This window comes from Eumetopias jubatus, unplaced genomic scaffold (genome assembly GCF_037043125.1).
Source record: "Eumetopias jubatus isolate StellerSeaLion01/CBP00866 unplaced genomic scaffold, mEumJub1_p1.0 scaffold_3, whole genome shotgun sequence".
Taxonomy (NCBI): domain Eukaryota; kingdom Metazoa; phylum Chordata; class Mammalia; order Carnivora; family Otariidae; genus Eumetopias; species Eumetopias jubatus.
The window spans coordinates 44366292-44386942 of NW_028274809.1; the positions used below are offsets into that span (position 1 = coordinate 44366292).

Below are 20651 nucleotides of genomic sequence, written 5' to 3' on the forward strand. Positions count from 1 at the left end.
TCTGGTTGTTGTTTTACTTTTTAAATAAGCTCTATAAAATTGTTCATCTTTAAAAAGAAACTTTGTACACGCCTATCTCTGCTTTAAAACATAAAAATCAAACTGAAAAAGAAATATGCAGTCATGTGAGCTTTACCTCTATAAAAGTAATTAAAACAGCTACCAGTACCCTTCTATCCCAGACTAAAAATAGTTTTCAGGATTGTACAGAATGAATTCTGACTATGAATTCCAATCAGGTGGACTTTAATTAATTATCCTCCATAAATCAACCACTGAGTCTTTAACAAGTAGGTCACAGAAGGACACCAAGTCCTTTTAAAAAGGCATAAGTCTCTGATTTGTCCAAGTGATGTTGAGAACGGATGCCCAAATGCTAATTCAAAGCTGCAAAATACCTTACATTCGAATGTTGATTTAAACCTTGTTGAGTGACTTTCTCCCAAACCATTCTTTCCTCACCATCTTATTCAAATGATTTTTGATTATCATAAGGTCATGCAAGGTTTCTCTTGCTCCATGAGTCCAGATGTTAAGTAGTTCTCTAAGTATCAACAAATGCAAAGTAGTTACTGGAATGTTCTTCTCCTATAACATTCAGTACCTTTGTATGAATGTCATATCCATAAGAACATGAATTCCTAAGAATTTCAGTTCTAAAAATATAAACAAAAACTTTTAGTTTCAATTCAGGACACTAATGTTTACACTTAATATTTTCAGGTTATATTTAGATTTTGAGGAAAAGGAACCAAAACAATCACATTTAAAACACAGTGACAAAGTACAGTTTAACTACAGTCATCTGTGCAATCACAGGATCAGGGACAAAAAGAAGTAAATGAACCAAAACAAACTCTTATTTTAATAAAATTAAAATATGCCCCAAAGTACGGCATGCTTTGGCTGACTTAGATTACATTTAATTTGCCATAAGGATTGACAGAGCAAGTATAAAGAGCAGTAAAAATATTTATATGCTGGATGAAGTACTTAGTCTGTTTACAAACCAAGGAGAGGTATTGTTTATTAAGTAGTCGAACAACATGAACCCATTAAGCTAACATTTTGTTTAAACCTCTGAATCTTTTTATTTTTTTAAAGATTTTTTTAAAAGAAACTTTTAAAAAGGAGAGAAGACATTACAAATCATACACAGAATTAAATTTATGAAATTCTCTGGGAAATCTCTGCTATAGGTTTGGAGTTATTCCTACTTGGATAAGAAGGGCTTTTATTTATTAGAAAAGCAGAAAACTTTTCTCACCTAGCACTCTCTAATGATAGTCATCAACACCATTACCGTGAAAATATAACACAGCCTTTTAAAACCTGGAAAAACATTCTACCAGTACTTACACTGAGTCAATCAACTAGCAGGTATTTCTGAATTATTGATGACAGGTGATGAAATAATTCTTGTTAAAATTGAAAGCTATCTTCATTATGCATTTAAATGGAAACTGCTCAAACATATATTGAGGCATCCACAAATATATGAGCATGGAAATGGATTCAGCTTTTCAGGGGGGAAAAACCCCTTAAAACTTAATATATCGTTTGGGATAATAATTGCCAAAGGTCAGATTTACAAACGTAAAGTAGCAGCAACATAACTCTCAGTGATGGAGAGGGAACAGTGCCTGGATAACACAGAAAGGACAGTCCCCTCTTGGCACCATTTCCATCATAATAACTCGATATTGCCCAGAGACCAGTACTGAGGCTGCAAAATGGGAAAATCCACATTTTGAACCCTCAGAGCTAGCTCTACATTGTCAACTGTTACTGACCATTCTCCGTGTCTTTAAGCAATGTGAGTCTCAGGGCAGGTCTCTAACTACTGCTGCAATTTATTATCAGCACAGACATAGAGAAACCACTCAAAACAAGACTTAGAGTCCTCGTATTCAGCCACCACATTTTTTTTAAAGATTTTATTTATTTATTTGAGAGAGCGAATGAGAGAGAGAGAGCATGAGAGGGGAGAGGGTCAGAGGGAGAAGCAGGCTCCCCGCCAAGCAGGGAGCCGGATGTGGGACTCGATCCCCGGACTCCAGGATCGTGACCTGAGCCAAAGGCAGTCGCTTAACCAACTGAGCCACCCAGGCGCCCTTCAGCCAGTACATTCTTGAACATTGAGTTCAACCCCCAGAATTTTCCAGAAAGAGCTTTCCTCAGAGGCTTAGCATTCAATGTCAATTCCAACAGATCTTTTTCCCATAAGGATTGCTTTAGCATCTGCTAGACCTTTAGCCAATGTCATGAAAAAGAAACATAAGGTTGGTTTTATAACAGTTACACAAGCTACAAGGGCACTAAGGTCTATAGGGGTGAATGACTATTTTGGAGTCTTCCTCTTCCTTTTGGAACATTTTGACATGGCTCCTCTATGGCTAAACCAAATTGTAAAAGAGTCAAAACTGGTTCTAGTCCTGTCAGTGCAGCTCGATCCTCCAAGGTCCAGCTTGAGCCCTCTAGACGCTCACTGCTTCCCAGTTGCTACCAACATCATTCCACTTGGACGGAAACTCCTCCCACAACCTGCCATCCCTGTTATTCTTGGTGGACCTTTCCCAGGCTCATAGCAAAACCTGTCTGCTGGGTGACAAACTGATTCATACAGTGGTGAATACATACCTCGTGGTTGGCCATCTTGACAACATATTTGTATTTTCGTAAGGGTTCAGTGGGGCTATATTGTTATCACAGTTATTACCAACTACAACACAACAACACTTGAGTAATATCTGCTACAGGTTTAAAATGTATTAACTCACTTAATCATCACAATAGTTCTCTGGGGTAAGATTACTTTCCCAACTTTACAATGAGGAAAATGAGCCACAGAAAAGGTAAATGATTAGCCCAAGGTCCGTAAGGGAGCAAGAGGCTGAGCGGGCGTTCAAGTCCAGACAGTCTGTGCAGAGCCTATGTCTCAAGGCATTGTGTAGCTACTAGACAGGGATGTCCAAAACGTGGTCTTGGGCCTCAAAGACTTGCTTTATAGTTGACATGATGAACCCAAAACACAAGGAAGATTTCAATGACAAGTGACAAGAATAGTGGGAAGCTACAAAGCCCCGCATAATTAACAGGAAACGTTACAGACAATGGGGTGTGGTCTGGAGCTCAGAGCAGAGAGCCCAAATTTCAGACAGATGTTGTTAAGAGAATGAGGGACTTAACTTGAGCCCCGAAAGATGTACAGGATTTGCCTTGGGCAAAGATGAATGGGAAAACTATTCCAGGAGAGGGGAAAAGAAGAGATAACAGGAGATCCTTAAAGTGTTCACCTGGGGGCTGAGGGGCATCTGAGACTAGCACACAGCAACAGATCGCAGAGGGCCCTACAAATCAAACCGAGGGGTGACAGGAGAGAGCACAGAATACCACATTAGAGACTTCTATTGAAAATTAAAGACGTTCTTTAATCCGACAAATATAAATTTAGCACCAACCACTGGATGGGATGCGTGTTTGCTGATCCGTAATTCCAAAGGTGAAGACCCAGTCCTTGCTATCAAGTCCAGTGGTGAGAGAGAGAGAGAGGTAAACACAGTCACAATGCACTGTGCTATATGTTAAGTAGGAGCAAGCATAGTGGACACAGGAGTCTTTGGGGTGGGGCCTTAAGGAAGTCTTCAAGGATGAGACAGTAACCCACAAGAGGAGGAACAGGGGAGGGCCTGATCAAGAAGGGCCTTCCACACGCTAAGGGTCGCTGAGTAGGGGATGTGAGACTGGCAGAGATTAGAATCCTGGCTCTGTCACTGACTAGTTCTGTGGCCTTGAGGAAGCTACTTCTCTTAGTCTCCACATCTACAAAATGAAGAATATAATAATACTTTTCCGTTAGGGTAGCAGGGGGGATGTAAAAGCATAATGCATGTCGAACTCTTAGCACAGCACCTGATATATAGTAAGAACTTGTTGGTATTATTCATTTTGAGCACATTAGAAAGCCACTGAAGAGAATTAAACAGGAGACTACAATGGCCACATCTGTATTTTACGAAGATTATAGCTTCAGTGTGGAAAACAGAATGGCAACATTTTGCTACTGCAACCCCTAAGGATTTCCTTTGATCTTTTATTTTAGTGTACTTGTCTCAACACTGATTATAAATACTAATATCCCGTGATAGAATTACTTTTTTTTTTCAAGATTTTATTATTTATTTGAGAGAAAGAGAAAGAGAAAGAAAGCACAAGTGGGGAGAGGGGCAAAAGGAGAGGGAGAGGCAGACTCTCTGCTGAGCAGGGAGCCTGAGAGGAGGGACTCGATCCCAGGACCCTGAGATCATGACCTGAGCCAAAGTCAGATGCTTAACTGACTGAGCCCAGGATCCAGGTGACACTAGAATTACTTTAGATAGTACTCTATGAATTGCATTTAATGCAATCTTTTATAACATCTGGAAATAGAATAAATTTACAATATTTTCCTGACTCCTTCCATTACTCTCATACCTGAGCTGTGGTAAGACTTGTGGATAATTTTATTGCTTTTTTTTAATAGGCATTTCCTGTCTTCCCAACTAGATTATAAACTCCTTGAATAGGGAATCTACTACTACTTAGCATATTGCCCTCTACTCTTGTAAACTCACAATAAAGATTATTTTTGACAAGCACCTGATGGCAACATATATACACATACACACACACACACACACACACACACATAGTATTTTGCTAAGTTTAATGTAACAGAGATTAATTTTAAAAAGTGCAGAGAGAAGTTCCAGGTGTTCTCCTGGCTTTGACAAATCAGTGCCTCTTTGAGCCTCCCTTTATTCACTGTGAAATGGGGATCAAAACACGAACCCAAGTCAACTAACCCACAGAGGGATTCTAAGGCTTAAATGAAATAATGTATGAAAAAGCATTTTTCTTTTTTTTCTTATTGATTTATTTACTTTAGAGAGAGTGAGAGCAAGAGTGAATTTATGTTCACATCCATTTCCACGTCCTCAGCCTAATTTTTCTGGGGGGGGGCATGCAGGGGTATGGGGCGGGGAGAAGAAGCACACCAGCTCACTAGAGAACATTGTTCATTAGGGACTGGAATGATAATTAGGTATCTCCAGTCCAGATATACCTATTCATTTAAAATAGAGCCACCTGTAGGAACATTTTAATTATATTTGTAACATAATAAGTGTGAAAGATAGGAGCTGAAATCCTACTGTATTTCCCTTCATACTGCTAAGAGAGTGAAAGGAACAAGTTATTCTCATCTCTTAAGGGTGTGGTTGTGGGGGAGGAAATAGTCTTTAATCCTAAATGTAGCTTTAGCAATAAGCCAAGTGGATTTTCACTTTCACTTTGTGGAAGACACAACGAAATATAATTCAAAAATTGGTCGTTTAGATCCTTAGACTTTATCAATCATCATGGAAGCAAATTCCTATTTATTTGTTTTAGGTTTCTGATTAAGTGTTGTGCCAGGAGCTTACAGCATAAATGTGAAGCAGGCCCCAGAACTTCGTTTCCTTCTATGCCTTTATTTAACTTCCTGCCCTAAAACAAGCCCAGTGTGAGGAGTAAGTAACAATTCAAATTACAACATGAACAGAATTTTTTTTTTAAAGATATTTCAATCATGTGAGCTTCTCCAACAACAATGAAATCCAGTGGATGTTTGAGATGGGGTGAGAGTCACTGGACAAGCTGCTGCTCACACTCTGCGTTTATTTGTCAGGAAGGAGACTGGAGGGCTTGAAGGGGCTGGCCGGGCCACAGGACCTTTGTACATACAGACCCGAAGTGCAGTCAACGAGTAATAGCCAGAAAGGGCAAGGAAATTGTCCATTGAGGATAACCGAACTGAGGAATAGGCTGTGTTTCCAATATTCATTGTACTTCAACTGCTGAAGCTTAGAATCCAGTTCCCTCTGAACTAATACCATAAGCGGTGGAAATGCCCAGATTACTGAAGCAGAGTGCTGGAAGAACCAAAAGTTAGAGTGCCTAACTATTTATTCATTCATTCATTCATTCATTCATTCATTTATTTAAAGATTTTATTTTTAAGTAATCTCTACACCCAACGCAGGGCTTGAACTCACAACCCAGAGATCAAGAGTCGTGCACTCCACCGACTGAACCAGCCAGGCACCCCCAGAGTGCATAACTTTTAAATGAGAGGAAATTCTGTTTTTCAGTCTGGAATGTCAGCAACATGTCTCCCAAGACAGGCCCATCCAGAGCATTCCTACTCACTCCCCTCTAGGCACAGCAGTGGGCATGGGAGCCCAGCATCCTTCCGAGCAACAGTTCCAACCTGTGGGAGCCACGAAGTCTTTGCCAGAAGTCTTTGAAAGCACTAAATACATGTGTCGCACATAAAAGGTCCGCTCATTTTCCAAATGTTAATGTAATTCTTTGAGCTTTCTATCCTGCGTTTTCTCGGATAAGGGACCCTATGAGCACAACTCTTTTCATGTGAAAGCCTGGAAAATCTATTCACGTGTCTTCAGACCCCTTCCAGGTCATAGAAGAAGTACAGGGTTAGAGGAGAGAGAAAGAGGGCAGGGTGCAACCCCGTCAGCACCAGCCCAGGCCACAGGGAACCTGGCTACCGTAGCAAGTCAACACTTACCTTTTGAAAACTCTATGGGCAAGTGATTTACTATTTTAATGAATATAAATGCAATCTTTGTTTCTTTGGCAAGAAGGCAACATGGAAAATCTTAGACTTATCTTTTCAAAGCATGAAACAAAAGGTTTTTAAGAGGTTGATACTGAAAGAAGCGACTTGTTTAAGGTTTTAGAGAAAGATTTTCCTCAATAAATTTTTGCTTGCTCTATTTGAGCAGCAATTTATAGAGAAGATACATTAGTAAAAACAAAAAAAGGCTAATTACAATTCTATTATAAATGCTTTTTGGTTTATTTTTAAACCTTGTTATGTGAATCTGTTTTATACATAGACACATTTTTTTCCCAAATCTTTTCAGAAAAGGGCTGACTCAGGTAAATATATTAGTATAGGACTATGGGTTCAAGATCTAAAAATACTAGGAACACAGGAAAAGCAGACTATGGAAAAATAAGAATTATAAGGAGAAATAAAAACACAATTCCAGGTATTAGGAATAAAAGATTACGTTAGAGCACTTACATGCATATGGGCATACATTTGTAAAATAATGTGATATTTATAATGTGTTGTTGATGAAAGCTTATTCAGTGAAAGACTGGTGTTATTACCTGGATGTTCTGACCTCTTTTAAGACACTGAGGAAGTTAAGAGGGTTAAAGAAAGTACAATCTACCTGTAAGACAAGGCATTTTCAACAGAAATTTATAGGTGCTCAGACACATCTTTTGTGAATTTGTAATATAGATCAAAATATAGACCTCAAGATTTAAAGTACATTTTTCTACAGACATGCAGCCACCATCTGATTTTTATTTATATCCCCTAAATGCTATCATCTAAAAAAATAGTTTAAATCCTAAGCACATTCCAGTATATGTAATCTAAAATTGTTTCTTATACTGTTAGAACTCTGATAAATTGAGAGTTAACATGAGCTATCAACTTCTTTCAGAAAAAGACTGATTACCTAACCCTTTAAAGTAAAAATACATACATGCCATACCAATACTTTTGAAAATGAAAATATTCAGAGCTGGTAAGGATGAAGACTGATAGGGACTCTCATTAACTGAGAAAAGTATAACCTTTCTAGAATGCAATGACTTAAGTGTAAGGATGTTTATTTCAGTACTTTTCATAATAATCAAAACTGAAACATAGGAAGCAATCAGTGATCGGGGCAGTTATATAAATTGTGGTATATCCAATGAGAGCAAAATAGAACTTAATAGAGTAGAATTAACAGAATATGGAGAAATGCTCATGATCTATGTATGCATCACATTAAGTGAAAAAAAAGCAGGACACAAACCCTTATGTATTGTAAAAGTTTATACTTATAAGTTTATGTACTTCATATGAAATATGTTTTAGAAAAAAAACTCGAAGAAAATAATAACAAAATGTTAGTAGGGCTATCTCTGAGAAGTTAGGAGTTACTTTAATTTTTTTTCCTTACACTTTGCTGGATTTTCCTTCAATGAGCATTTATCACTTTTTAAAATACAAAAGAGGCATTATTTTAAGAACAAGGAATTTGATGGGGTGCCTGGGTTGCTCAGTCGGTTAAGTGGTCAAGCGGCTGCCTTCGGCTCAGGTCATGATCCCAGGGTCCTGGGATCTAGACCCAGGGTTGTGTCAGGCTCCCTGCTCAGTGGGGAGCCTGCTTCTCCTTCTCCCTCTGCCGATCCCCCTGCTCATGCTCACTCTCTCTTTCAAATAAATAAATAAAATCTTAAAAAAATTAAAAAACAAGGCATTTGAGTTACAATCAGGACACGCTTGATCCTGGAGTTCCTAAAAAGTCACAGGGAGTTGCTAAATTGAAGTCTGCTTCTACTTGGGCTGATCCCGCTTACTGATAGAGACAACTGAAAAGGTCTGCTACAAGGGCTTTGAGATACCCTTAAGAGATTTTGTATCTTCAGGATAGCAAGAATGTGGAAAAAAGGGAACCCCTGTGCACTGTTGATGGAATGAAAATTGGTGCAGACACTATGAAAAACACTATGGAGATTCCTCAAAAAATTAAAAATGGGATTACCACAGGATCCAGTAATTCCATTGCTGGGTGTTTACCCAAAGAAAATGAAAACACAAATTCGAAAAGATATATGCATTCTGTGTTTACTGCAGCATTACAATAGCCAAGTTATAGAGGCAACCCACGTGTCCACTGACAGATGAATGGGTAAGGAAGAGGTGGTGTATATACATGCAACGGAATACTACTCAGCCATAAAAAAGAATGATATTTTGCCAATCGCAACAACACGGGTGGACCCAGAGGGTATCATGTTAAGTGAAGTAAGTCAGACAAGAAGACTAATACCATCTGATTTCACTTACATGTGGAATCTTGAAAACAAAATGAACGAACAAAGAAAAAGGTACAATCAGACTCATAAATACAGAGAACTGGTGGTTGCCATGGTAATGTTGAGGGGATGGACAAAATAGGTAAAGGGGATTAAGAGGTACAAACTTCCAGTTAAATCATGGAGATGAAAAGTACAGCATAGGGAACAGTCAGTAATATTGCAACAACTTTGTAGGGTAACACATGGTAACTAATACTGCGGTAACTATTGCATAATTTATAGACTTGCTGAATCACTATGTTATATACCTGAAACTAATGTAACATTGTATGTCAACTATACTTTAATAAAAATAATTTTAAAAAAGATGTCATACCTTCAAAATATAGGGAACCTGATTATACAGCGAATCAAATTAAAATGTGTGTCATTTTTACCCTGAGAGTATAACAATAAAATCTTTTATTCAAACTCCCTCATAAAGGTGAATTTGGGTTTCATTTGTTTATTAAACACAGTTCCGCAGAACTTATTTTGAAAGAGAATTAAGAAGGTACTCCATATTAGGCGCAAAAGTTTGACCATGCTAGACCAGATCAGTGTATTTCATTAAATCATAGATGGTGTGCCTGTCACTTTGTATGGTTCTGCTTTATGTTTAGTGTAGGGGCTTCAGACTTCGCTCTGTTAAGAGAGGCCTCGTTCACCTTGGGCCCAAGTGTGTTCTCTCTTAATCTTGTCCCTAAAAGTACCCAGCGCAGTTGTGAGACAATTTGCCACATGGCTCATAGGAACCCGCTCCTCCACTGTTCCGGGGTTCCAGAGTTCCTCTGCTGCTCGGCACCCCACGGGCAGCAGGGCCCACGCTGAGGCAGCTTGTGGAAGGCAGAGGGCACCTGTTTATGCAGTGGAGGTCTCTCTACATAGCCACTCAGGCAGCTCACTACCACACCAGGCTCCTTACTCACTTTCCCTTGGCACAATTAACCTACAAATCAGGCTTGTTGAGACAACATCAGTTCCTCTTTCCAGTTCTCCTTTTATCCTCAACAAAGCCACACCACAGCTCCCTCTGGCCACTACTGACTCATGAGAGCCAGACTCCCACTCTCCCCCGGTTCCACTCTTGGTCTCAGATCAAAACGTTTCCTCAGAATTTTTCAAAATTGGACTTTCCTGTTTTCTATTTGCAACATGTTCCCTAGATTTGTCTTCCCTTCTCAAACACATGTGAGAGCAAATGTCAAAAAAAGGTGTCTCAGCCCTCCTTTACTCAATCTTCTTTCATTCCCCTGGAATATGGGTTTTTCTCAGAGCCTAGATTTCATTCCATCTGCTCCACCCCTCCCCCCCCAGCCTAAATTGCAGCAGGACCGCCAGGGCATAAGGTAATACAGTGTTCTCATTCACATCTCCAAGCCTCAAAAATCCCTTCAACACAATCTGCACATCCCCTGCTCAGCCGCATTTACATTACATTGGACCAAGGCAGATGGAGGCTACTTTTAATACAGCACTCTGGGTAGTTTTTGTTGGTGCTGAGGTGGGGGTGTGGGTGTGCTTAGGAGCTACTCAGACCCACAAACCAGCAGGATGAGTTGCAGTATCTATAGCAAATACATACTGATATATAGGCTCAAGGTTTAGGTGTTTCACATTTAGGTTATTTTGTTTTGGCTTGGTTTTCTCTTTGGGGCTCTGCCCCAGTAAATCATTGTTTTAACAAATGACTCTGACAGTTTCCAAAAGCTTCTGGCCAACTAAATTAAGATAGTGCCATTTTACAAAACAGTAAATAAGTGTCTTCTAAATAGGGAGAAGGAAAACCAGCTAGGAAACAAATGTTACTGAAACCAACAACAGGGCTAAGTACTACAAAATGTGTCATTTGGGATTTAGGGAAACAAATCAGGTTGACACAGACCTTTAAAAAACAAGTCCAAACATAACTTCATAAGGAAAAAAGTAAAAGCACCCTCTTATCACCCCACCCCATCCTGCTTCCTTCACATAGCCAATGTCAACTGTTTGGGGACAATGAGGTATATGTGTGCCTGCACACATGTTTAAGTATATGCATCTAAATCTCTTTTTCAATTTCCTCTTTTCACTTACTATATCTTGACTTTTCCCAAGACAAGGTACCAAAGTGGCTAACAGACATATTTACATTTATTGCATATCTCCCTTTCCCTACAATGTGATTGCTAAATCAACATTTCCTGAACATCGAAAAAAGGAAAGCCAAAAAAACCTGTCGGCCTAATACTAAATATATCTTTGGTTATTTTCAATTTTCTTACACTTGCCTTCAACCTAAAAATGGTGAGAACAAATGGGTATACGTGCATTAATATGCACGCAATATAAATGTACAGATTATCTTACATAGATAAATGTTATCATATGTAATGTATGTACACTGAAATGTAGTTAATTTTCAAAGTCAAAAAGCAAGGGAGGGCACCTGCATAGTGGTATGGCCCAATGTATCCCCAATAAGGAGGAACATCATGTGGAAATTTCCTGGGCTTTGCAGCCAGAGACATGGGGTCAAATCTAACTCCCCTTCTGATTATGTGGTTTGTGTAAATTCCTTAACTCTTCTCAGCTTCCTTTTCATCATCCACAATGCTGGGGAAAAGACTTCTCTCATAGAGACTTAGAAATTAAGTGTGTAAGATGGTGTTTTGAACATAGTTAAGTGCTCAAAAAGTGCCTTGTTACCGTCAACAATCCAAACGGACTTGGTGATCCAATACCTCATACCACCAAACATGCAAACCTTGCTGTTTTATCTTTATGTTTTAGTTTGCCCCATCTGTACACAAACAGAAAGGGCCTTAGAAATAAATTACTGTAAACATGCTTAGTAGCTTTAACGCATTATTGAAATGTGATCCTCTCTCCTACTCACCCCGGGTCTTACGTGGGGCTCAAAGCAACGTCCCAGCCTCCTCCCAAGCAATCCTAAATTTTACTTGCAACTTGCAATAAACACAAGCCATCTGGCTACCTAAATAACTGAAAATATCCTGCATGTCTGCTAATGGCCAGCTGCTTAAAGTGTCAAAAGCCAATCTTACCATTGACTAGGGTTCCTATCCTCTCCCTTTACTTAGCAAGGCCATCAATGATGCACCTTTAGCTGGCTAGTTCCCCATGTCTTGGGGAAGGGATGCTCTGCAGACACCAGGAATCTACTAAATACACATCTGTTGTTGGTCAACTGTTTGTCCACCCACCCCCTTATATTTCCCTATATTGAAGAGGTTAGAATTTCACAAAATCCTGAACTTCTAGAACAAATAAGGGGAAACTTGGCTACCATACTATCCAACCATCTCCTTTTGCGTGTGAGAAGACTGAGGCTGAGGAAGGTGTGACATGCCCAAGGACACACAACTATTTGGACACCAATTGTTATTAGAACATCAACTCTTTAAGGTTCTTTCCTACAAGTATTAGGCAAGGTTTTATCTGTTCCAGGAGCTCTGTAAGATGTTTATTGAATATTTTTGGATGAAAAGGAAATGCCTGTGGTTGTGAATGTGTGTGGGAGAGGTAAAATGCACGGTGTGCCTGCCTTACAGGTAATTAATCCACCTGTCTGCGAGGGGAAGAGAGAAATGAGGGGATAAGTTGCATTTGAAATTTTTCACCTTCCTACTTAAAATTACAGGGGGTTGGGGAATAAATAGGACCCAGAAAGGCTAGAAATCCCCATTAGTATCTCAAAAAAGCTCTAGGGACATGTTAAACCACGTTAGGCTTCAGTTAAGTAAAGAAGTACAAGGTGGTGGCAGGCATGGGGGTAAAGGTAATTTTTCGCATTTATTCACCTCGGGAATCAGACGCTGTCAATTTCCTTCTCTTGGCACACAAGTGGTCACGTTCTTGTCACTGGGGCCGTCTGCAGGTTCTCGCTTCCCCCTTTCCCCGCAAGGATGTTTATGGCAAGGGCGCCAGGCAAGCTGGGCGGAGAAGGGCCTGGACTTGGGGGCCCAGCCCTCTCCCGGCACCCCCACCCCCACCCCCACCCCCTGCAGCTGCCAGAGCCCGGCGAGGGCTCCCTCGGGCAGCGCCTTTGTTTTCCCTACTCCAATTACGTTTGCGGAAGTGCTGCCAGCGTCGGGCGCGCCGGGGGTGCCGGCTGCAGCCTCCCCAGCGCCCCATAAAGATGACAACCGACACAGAAGCCGAGAGGAGGGAGGGAGCGGCCGGTGAGCCGGGCTGGGAGCAAAGACACCCACACCTGCTCGCCCCGGGAGCCGCGCCTCTGAGACCCCCCCCCCCCGTCCCCCGACAGCAGGTGTGCGCGCCGGAGGAGAGCTCCCAGCCCTCTGGGCCGGCCACCCCCGCAGGGGGAGCTCGGGCTGGGCTGCCGCGCCGCCCCCCGCCGAGCGCCCCTTCCCCGCGCGCCAGGCCCAGACTCACCTGCTGCGGGCGGCGCTGGCGCTCAGCTGCGCGGGGCGCGGGGAGCCTTCTCCCCCCGGCGCGGGGCGGCGGCTCGAGGCGCCGGGGCGGCGGCTGTCGGGGCGGCGCGCACCATCTCCGGCGGGTCGCTGGCTCCTCTGGGGCTGCGGCGGGCGGGGCGCGGCCGAGGGATGCGTGCCGATTGGGGCGACCCGCAGCGGCGAACCGAGAGCACCCGCCGGCGCGACCTTCTCTCCTCTTTCCCCGCGGCCCGGGGGCCTCCGCCGCTCGCTACCGGCTGGACCCGTTTCAGGGCTGAGCGCCGAGGACCCGCCGCCAGGTGCAGCGCTCCGCCTCCTGCGGCGGCGGCGGATGCGTCGGCGGCCGCTCCTCCCGGCCTCCCGCCCGCGCCGGCGGCCCCGGGGGACCCCGGGAACCGGCCCTGCGGGCGAAGCGCGCCGAGGAGGGGAAAGCGGACCGTGGTTCTGTCCCCGCACCCGAGCCGACCCCACCCCACCCCGGCTCCCTCCCCAGGCTAGTGATGCAGGCCTAGCTCCCGGGGGAGGGTGCGGGGTGTAGATGGCCGCCTACTTGGGAATCATCACCATTGTCATTTATTGAGCGCTTATTAAGTGCAAACACAATGCTGACGCTCTTAATGAGTTATCTCAGCGCCTCTAGCCCTGACCTTGGCCTACTGTCCTCAGCTGACCAGGGAGAGAGGAAGGGGCCAGTGGACTGGAGGCAAACAGTGGGGTTTCAGGACTCACCGGGGAAGGATACACCGAAGCTAAATCAGCCTTTCAAATTGGGAAGGTGCTACTGAGTATCTGGCGCGTCGCTGAAGTAACCGTGTGTGTCGCACTAAGAACGTAATGAAAGTTGTATTTCTGGTTAGACGCGATGAGAAGGTGGGGAGAGTGCAGTTGGTTGTAAAAGGTAGCATTCCCTCAGTAATTGTGCGCCTGTGATGGGCTCTGGGGGTGCAGGATACTGTTCTCAGGGAGCTTGTGGTCCTGTTCAGGCAATAACAACAACAATTTTAATGACAGTTAACATTTAGGAACATTTCTTATATATGAAACACTGTTTAAGGGCCATTTAACGTTACCATAATCCTAAAGGTACAATATTATTCCCATTTTACAACTGATAAAACCGAGTCTGAAACTTAATGTGACCTCTCCAAAATTACTAAATAATAAAAGGAAAAGTCTTTTTTTATCTCCAGGATTTAAGCTCTTAACCCCAAAATCATACTGATGAGAATTTTATAGGCCCTGAAGCTTTAGGATTTGAGGTTCCCTCTTTAGGAAAAATAAAACAAAATTACAAACACAAAGTCAGTATCGGCCCCCCTTTCCCCCCAAGGCCAGGAAGGGTCCCAGAAGCTTAAACTACATTAGCCTCATGCTAAATCCTGTTGCAATACTTTTGCAGGAAAGTAAAAACAAAGGCAGTGAACGCTAAAATTTCAAATGAAAGAGATTAAGGTGGATTGTTAGAAATTTTGGTCTAGTGTGGCTTCCGACTGCATTATTGGAACTGACTGCTCACAAATACCAAGTTGGTAGCTGTCATAATAGAATCATCATTCTTTTCTGTCCAGCTATTAAAGAAGCAACCTTAAAAAAAAAACAAAAACAAACAAACAAACAAAAAAACCCTCTAACATGGCTCAAATCCTCTCCTGCATATAGAAGGAGAGGAAGGAGAGCAGGAAGAGATTGGAGGAAAAAAGGGTAGCTCTTAGAATACAGAAGCCCCAAGGTGGCTCCATGTTGAATAATGAATCCAAATCACCCTAGAGATTTAAGCTGGTGTTTCTGCTTCAGATAGGACAGGGTAGCCTCAAGGGTCAGCATAGCACAAAATGTTGTTTTCACTGGCCTCGTCAGGGCAGGAATTTTTTCCTGGCAGCCCCTTCCCTTTTCAGTAGAACTAAGGAGAAGATGTGCACATGTACCAAAGAAAAGAGACCTACATCTCCCTACCCCCATGAGGTAATTTGGGGGTATGGTGGTTAGCTTCCCAACATACTGCCAGGCTGGCTATCCCAGAGGTCACCCTGCAGAGAGGCGCAAAAACAAAATTAAGATGTTGAGATCACGTGCTTTTTGAATCAATGTACAATACAGGGGAAGAAGGGGGGGTAGATGAACACACTTGGGAGAGGGTACAAGTGTGTGATATATGTTATGAAATATGAAGAGAAACTGGGCCTCTCCCTCTCCCTCTCTTCTTGATTCAGCCTTCCTTGTGTCGTCGGTGTGGGGACAAGGACCAAAAGTGAGGTGGAACCAGGGGACTTGACAGATAGACGATGCTGGGGACCAGAGCCAACACATGCTTTCTCTGCTGAGACATAGGAACCAGGATGCCTGGCTCTAGTTCTAGCTCACCAGTTAGGCTGATGAATAGCTATGGATTTTATCTGCATTTCTCAGGCAAAGAACAAATGGAAGCTGTGTAAATGTCACCAGTGAGTAGCCAGTTTAACCTTTTAACCATTTTATTATTCCTAATACTGAGTGTCTCACGTTCTTCGTGAATATTTACACATCAAACATATTCGGTGCCTAGTCAGACCTTTCAGCCCTTCCTCTATGTTCGGCTCACGTGCAGACTACTTTGTCTCCTCAACTACCCACTTCTACTTTAATTTTATTTTTCCTCCTTATAATGTTTGTTTCTCTTATTGCCTTTGGCAGACTTTATTTTTCTAAAATAACAAAACAAACACATTACAATATGTAATAATGATAATAACAACAAAAGCTAACACTTAAGAGAACTTACCCTGGGCAGGGCACTTTCCATATATGTGTTTATTCATTTAATTCTCTCAACAATCAAATGCAAGTAAGTACTGTTCCTACCCCATTTTACAAGTGAGATACCTGGTGCACATCAAAGTTAAGTAACTTGACTGGGATCACACCACTAAGTGGTAGAATCCACATTCAAGCCAAAGTAGTCTAGCATCAGGGCTCTGGCTCTGAACCAGTCCTTCTTCCTCGATCTTAGAAATACTTAGAAACATCTATGTTCCCATACGGAGGGGTGGGGGTTTTACTTTTATGCAAATGGTATCATCCGCTTTTCTCTGTCCGCCCGTCAGTGACGTTGGATGCAACAGTAGCCCCCCTTTAGCGGTGGTGTTGCTTTCCCGAGTTTCCATTACCGGAGGTCAACCGAGGTCTGGAAGCGGATGATCCCCCTTAACAGGTACGTCCCAATGCCTACGTTGTTCACCTCACTTCATCTCATCACTGAGACATTTTATCATCTCCCCTCATCAGAAGGAGAAGGATGAGTACCATACAATAAACTATTTTGAAAGAGAGACCACGTTCAGAAAACTTTTATTACAGTATGTTGTTGTAATTATTCTATTTTAGTACTAGTTAATGTTAGTACTAGTTAATGTTAGTACTAGTTAATGTTAGTACTAGTTAATGTTGATCTCTTAGCTGTGCCTAATGTATGAATTAAACTTTATCATAAATTTGTATGTATAGGGTTTGGGACTTTCTGCACTTTCAAGCACCCTCTCAGGGACTCACGATGTCCCCCTGTGGATGAGGGAGGACTGCTATACTGACTGTCCCTTCCTTGAAACTCTCCCTTCCTCTGACTTCTGTGACCCACAGTCCCTGGGTTTTTCTTTTCCTCTTTGGCCCCTGTGTACTCCACTTCGCTTTTGTTCTAGGCCTTTCTCTCTTCTAACTCTGTTTTTTCTGTGCTTGCTCTTACCTACTCCCTTCGCTTCAGTCACAGAATGCTTGAGGAAGCCCCCAAATCCCTCTCTCAGGGACACTTTTTCTCGAGTGCCAGATCCAGAAGGTCAGTTGTCCAGTTGGTTGTTTCACAGGCCCTGAGTCCCACATGAGCCCCTCATTAGCTTTTGCCCCTCCCCCCCAGCCTTACTGCTGGGTTCCCAAGTGGTCATCCGCCCAGTTGGTGCCCCCTTTGCCCTTACCCACGCACCCAGTGTATTAGTTCCTTGTTGCTGCTGGACCAAATTACTGTAGGCATAGCAGATCAAAACAACACAAATTTACTACCTAGAAGCCTGAAGTCCAAAATGGGTGTTACTGGACCAGTGTCTTCCATCTGTAGGCTTTAGAAGAGAATCCACTTCCTTAATCTTTCCAGCTTCTAGAGGCTGCTCACATTCCTTGGCTCATGGCCCCTTCCTCCATCTTCAGAGCACACCACTCTACCTTCTGCTTCAGTTGTCAGTGTGCCTTCCTGGCTCTGAGCTCTTATGCTTCCCTCTTATAAAGACCCTTCTGGTTATATTGGGTTCATCCTGATAATCCAGGATAATCTTCTCCTCCCAAGAGTCTTAACTTAATCACATCTGCAACGTCCTTTTGGCCATGTAAGGTCACATTTCACAGGGTCCCAGAAGGAGGACATGGACATCTCTAGGAAGCAATGATTTTGCCTACCACACCCAGTCAACACCAAGCTCTCTGGAGACCACCTTTCAAAATATCCCTGAGATTGGTCTTCCGTTCTCTGTCCCTGTGTTATGCTCATCCATAAGATTCTTTCTCCTCTGCCTTATAACAACCATTTCTCTGGCCTCTCTGCCTCAGTGTGTTCTTTCATCCAATCACTTCTCCCTATTGTAACCAAAGACCTCTTTAAGAACATCTGACCATGTCACTTCTTTGGAGTCCCACAGCGCTACACAATACCGTGGGGGCACCGTTCACATTGTGTCACACCTCCTAGATGTGCTACCAGCCAACCTTACTCCTCTACTTAAAACCCGGCCAAGGCCCCTGGACTATGACAAAGTGATTCAAAATTCTGGTAGTTAAATATGATTAAAATCTGTCTTTTTCATATAACCATCCATAAGTAGGCAGGCCAAGTTTGTGAGTGTGGTCCCACCATCCATACAACACATGGATTCCAACCCTGGTCCCAGGTGACTGCTTCAGATCCCATGATTCCCAGTACATGGGATGGGGAAGTGTAAGCCCAGTCACCCAAGGAGAAGTCCTAGTGTTTGTACGTGTCAAGTCCATTCATTGGCCCTTGGCTGAAACAGTCACACATCTATATCTGGGTGCAAAGGAGGGAAACATAGTTTAGCTGAGCAGCCATATGCCGAGCTAAATAAATTCTATTGCTACAAAAGAAAGGGTGAGTGGGTTTGGGGAGTCAACTGGCAGTCTTCCGCAGGGAGGAAAACAAAGAGCTATGTAAGGGAAGAATGGAGGGGCATAACTTAGATGGAGGATGCAGAAGGCCTCTGAGGAAGTAGTAAACTAAGACCGAGACATAAGTAGGAAAAGGATTCGGGGCACACCTTTCCCCACAACGGGGGGAGCTATGATGGAGCAAAGGGCTAAGCTGTGATGAGGAGCAGAATGAGTGGGGGGCGGGGGGGAAATGTCGAGAGATAAGGTGGGATAAGCTGGCAGGAGGCAGCCCCCCGTGCCTCATATGAAGCATTTTGGATTTCACCTTTGGATTTCATTCTGTGCAGTCCGTTGAAGGACATGTAAGGGGTCTGATATGTACCCCAAGAAGATCACTGTAGCTGCTGTGTGGAGAACAGCATGGAGGGGGCAGAGGTGGAAGTGAGACTCACTTAGAAAATACCCATCGGGGAGGAGGGAGATTAGCAGCTTAGAGGAACTGTGGGACTGGAGAGAGGCGGATGGATCTGCGAGAGAGTTTTTGGAAATGTATCCGCACGCTTGGTGATATAGTGGGTGTGGGAGGCAAGGGAAAGGAGGTGGTAGGAATGACTCACAAGTTTCTGGCTCGCACAAACTGGGTGGATGGTGATAACCTTTACTGAGCGGGAGAAGCCTGTGGGAGGAGCAGGTTGGAGGGAAGAAAGGAAGAGTTCACATTTTGGCATAATACGTTTGAGATGCCTGTAAGACTTGCAGGTGGAGCTATGAAGTAGGCAGTTAAATATGAGTCCAAAGCTCAGAAGAGAGAGCTGGAGTTGGCAGTTGTCAGCACTGGGGGGCTCCATGCTATCTACCGTGGGAACGAAGGGGATCACCTGGAGAGAGAATATACTAGAGAGCCCTGGGAAAGGTCAACATTTACCAGTTGGTATGGGAGGGGGGATTAGCCACAGAAGGAGGAATTTCAGGAGGGTGTTGTCACTGAAGCCTAGAGAAGAACCTTTTTTTTTTTTTTTAAGATTTTATTTATTTATCTGACAGAGACACAGTGAGAGAAGGAACACAAGCAGGGGGACTGGGTGAGGGAGAATTAGGCTTCCAGCCAAGCAGGGAGCCCGACAGGGGACTCCATCCCAGGACCCCGGGATCATGACCTGAGCCAAAGGCAGATGCTTAACTAACTGAGCCACCCAGGCGCCTGAGAAGAACTTTTTTAAAGCAGGATTGAGTAGATAACACATCACCTTCCTTCCTTCCCATGCCAGATAAAACATGATATCCCTGTAGACTAGGCTTGCTGTCCCTCAAGGGCTTCATGCACCAGGTGCCAGCTCTCCTGTGCCACTCATCAAATAGCATTTTAATGCTGGGCTGTGAGCTCCTTAAAGATGGGGAACAACATGTCTTGTACAAGATTTGTATTATTTGTATTCGTTAGCATGTAACAGTTCTCCCCCATATAAAAGTTTCCGTAAATAGGGGGCTCAGTGGTGTTGGGAACCAGATTTATGATTCTTTGGATCTTTTTGTTCTGTCACTTTCAACATAAAGCTTCCACCTCAAAATCCAACCTGGCTTCTCCCAACTTTTCCTGTAGTGTTCACATTCCAGTCATTGGGAAAGAGAAAAAGGAAAAGAGGAAGGCATGTTCCTTTCTTTTAAGAACATGACCAGGAGTTGTACATATTACTTATACTTAGATTCTAGGAGCAGAACGAAGTGTATGGCCTCATCTAGCTGTAAGGAAGGCTGACAAATCCAGTCTTGAGTAGCATGTGCACAGATACAAATTCTGTTACTGTGAAAGGAAGAGAGAACAGATACTAGATGCAACTAGCAGCCCTCCCATACCACTCATTGTCACTCATCACAGAACCTGGCTGTTGGAATTGGCTTGTATGAACCTAGAGAAAGGTGGGGAAGATTAACCCCAAGCTCTTGAGATTGATTGCCTCATATGAGAGGAAATGGAAGGGGCATGGAGGGAGAGGTGATAAATATTTGTTGAATAAATGGATGATAATAAATGGACAAATTCCAGGGTGACAAGAGTAATGAACTTGGTTCCTTTTAGCTCCCCCTACCATCATGCCTTTTTTCCTTGGCATCTGCTTCATGGAGAAAGTGCAACTTATACTA

At 43.1% G+C, this 20651-nt stretch overlaps 1 protein-coding gene across 2 annotated transcripts in view; it reads right to left on the reverse strand.

Moving 5' to 3' along the window:
• MFSD6 (major facilitator superfamily domain containing 6) overlaps positions 1–13692 on the reverse strand; it is a 69678-nt gene extending 55986 nt beyond the window's left edge. The window contains exon 1 of one of the 2 annotated variants that reach the window (XM_028122575.2): positions 13369–13692. The gene's annotated coding sequence lies outside the window, so the exon portion shown is untranslated. Of the gene's footprint in view, positions 1–12773; positions 12873–13368 lie in introns of those variants that run through there. The other variant, XM_088021617.1, reaches the window with a different exon arrangement.
• Between the last annotated feature and the right edge of the window lie 6959 nt (positions 13693–20651).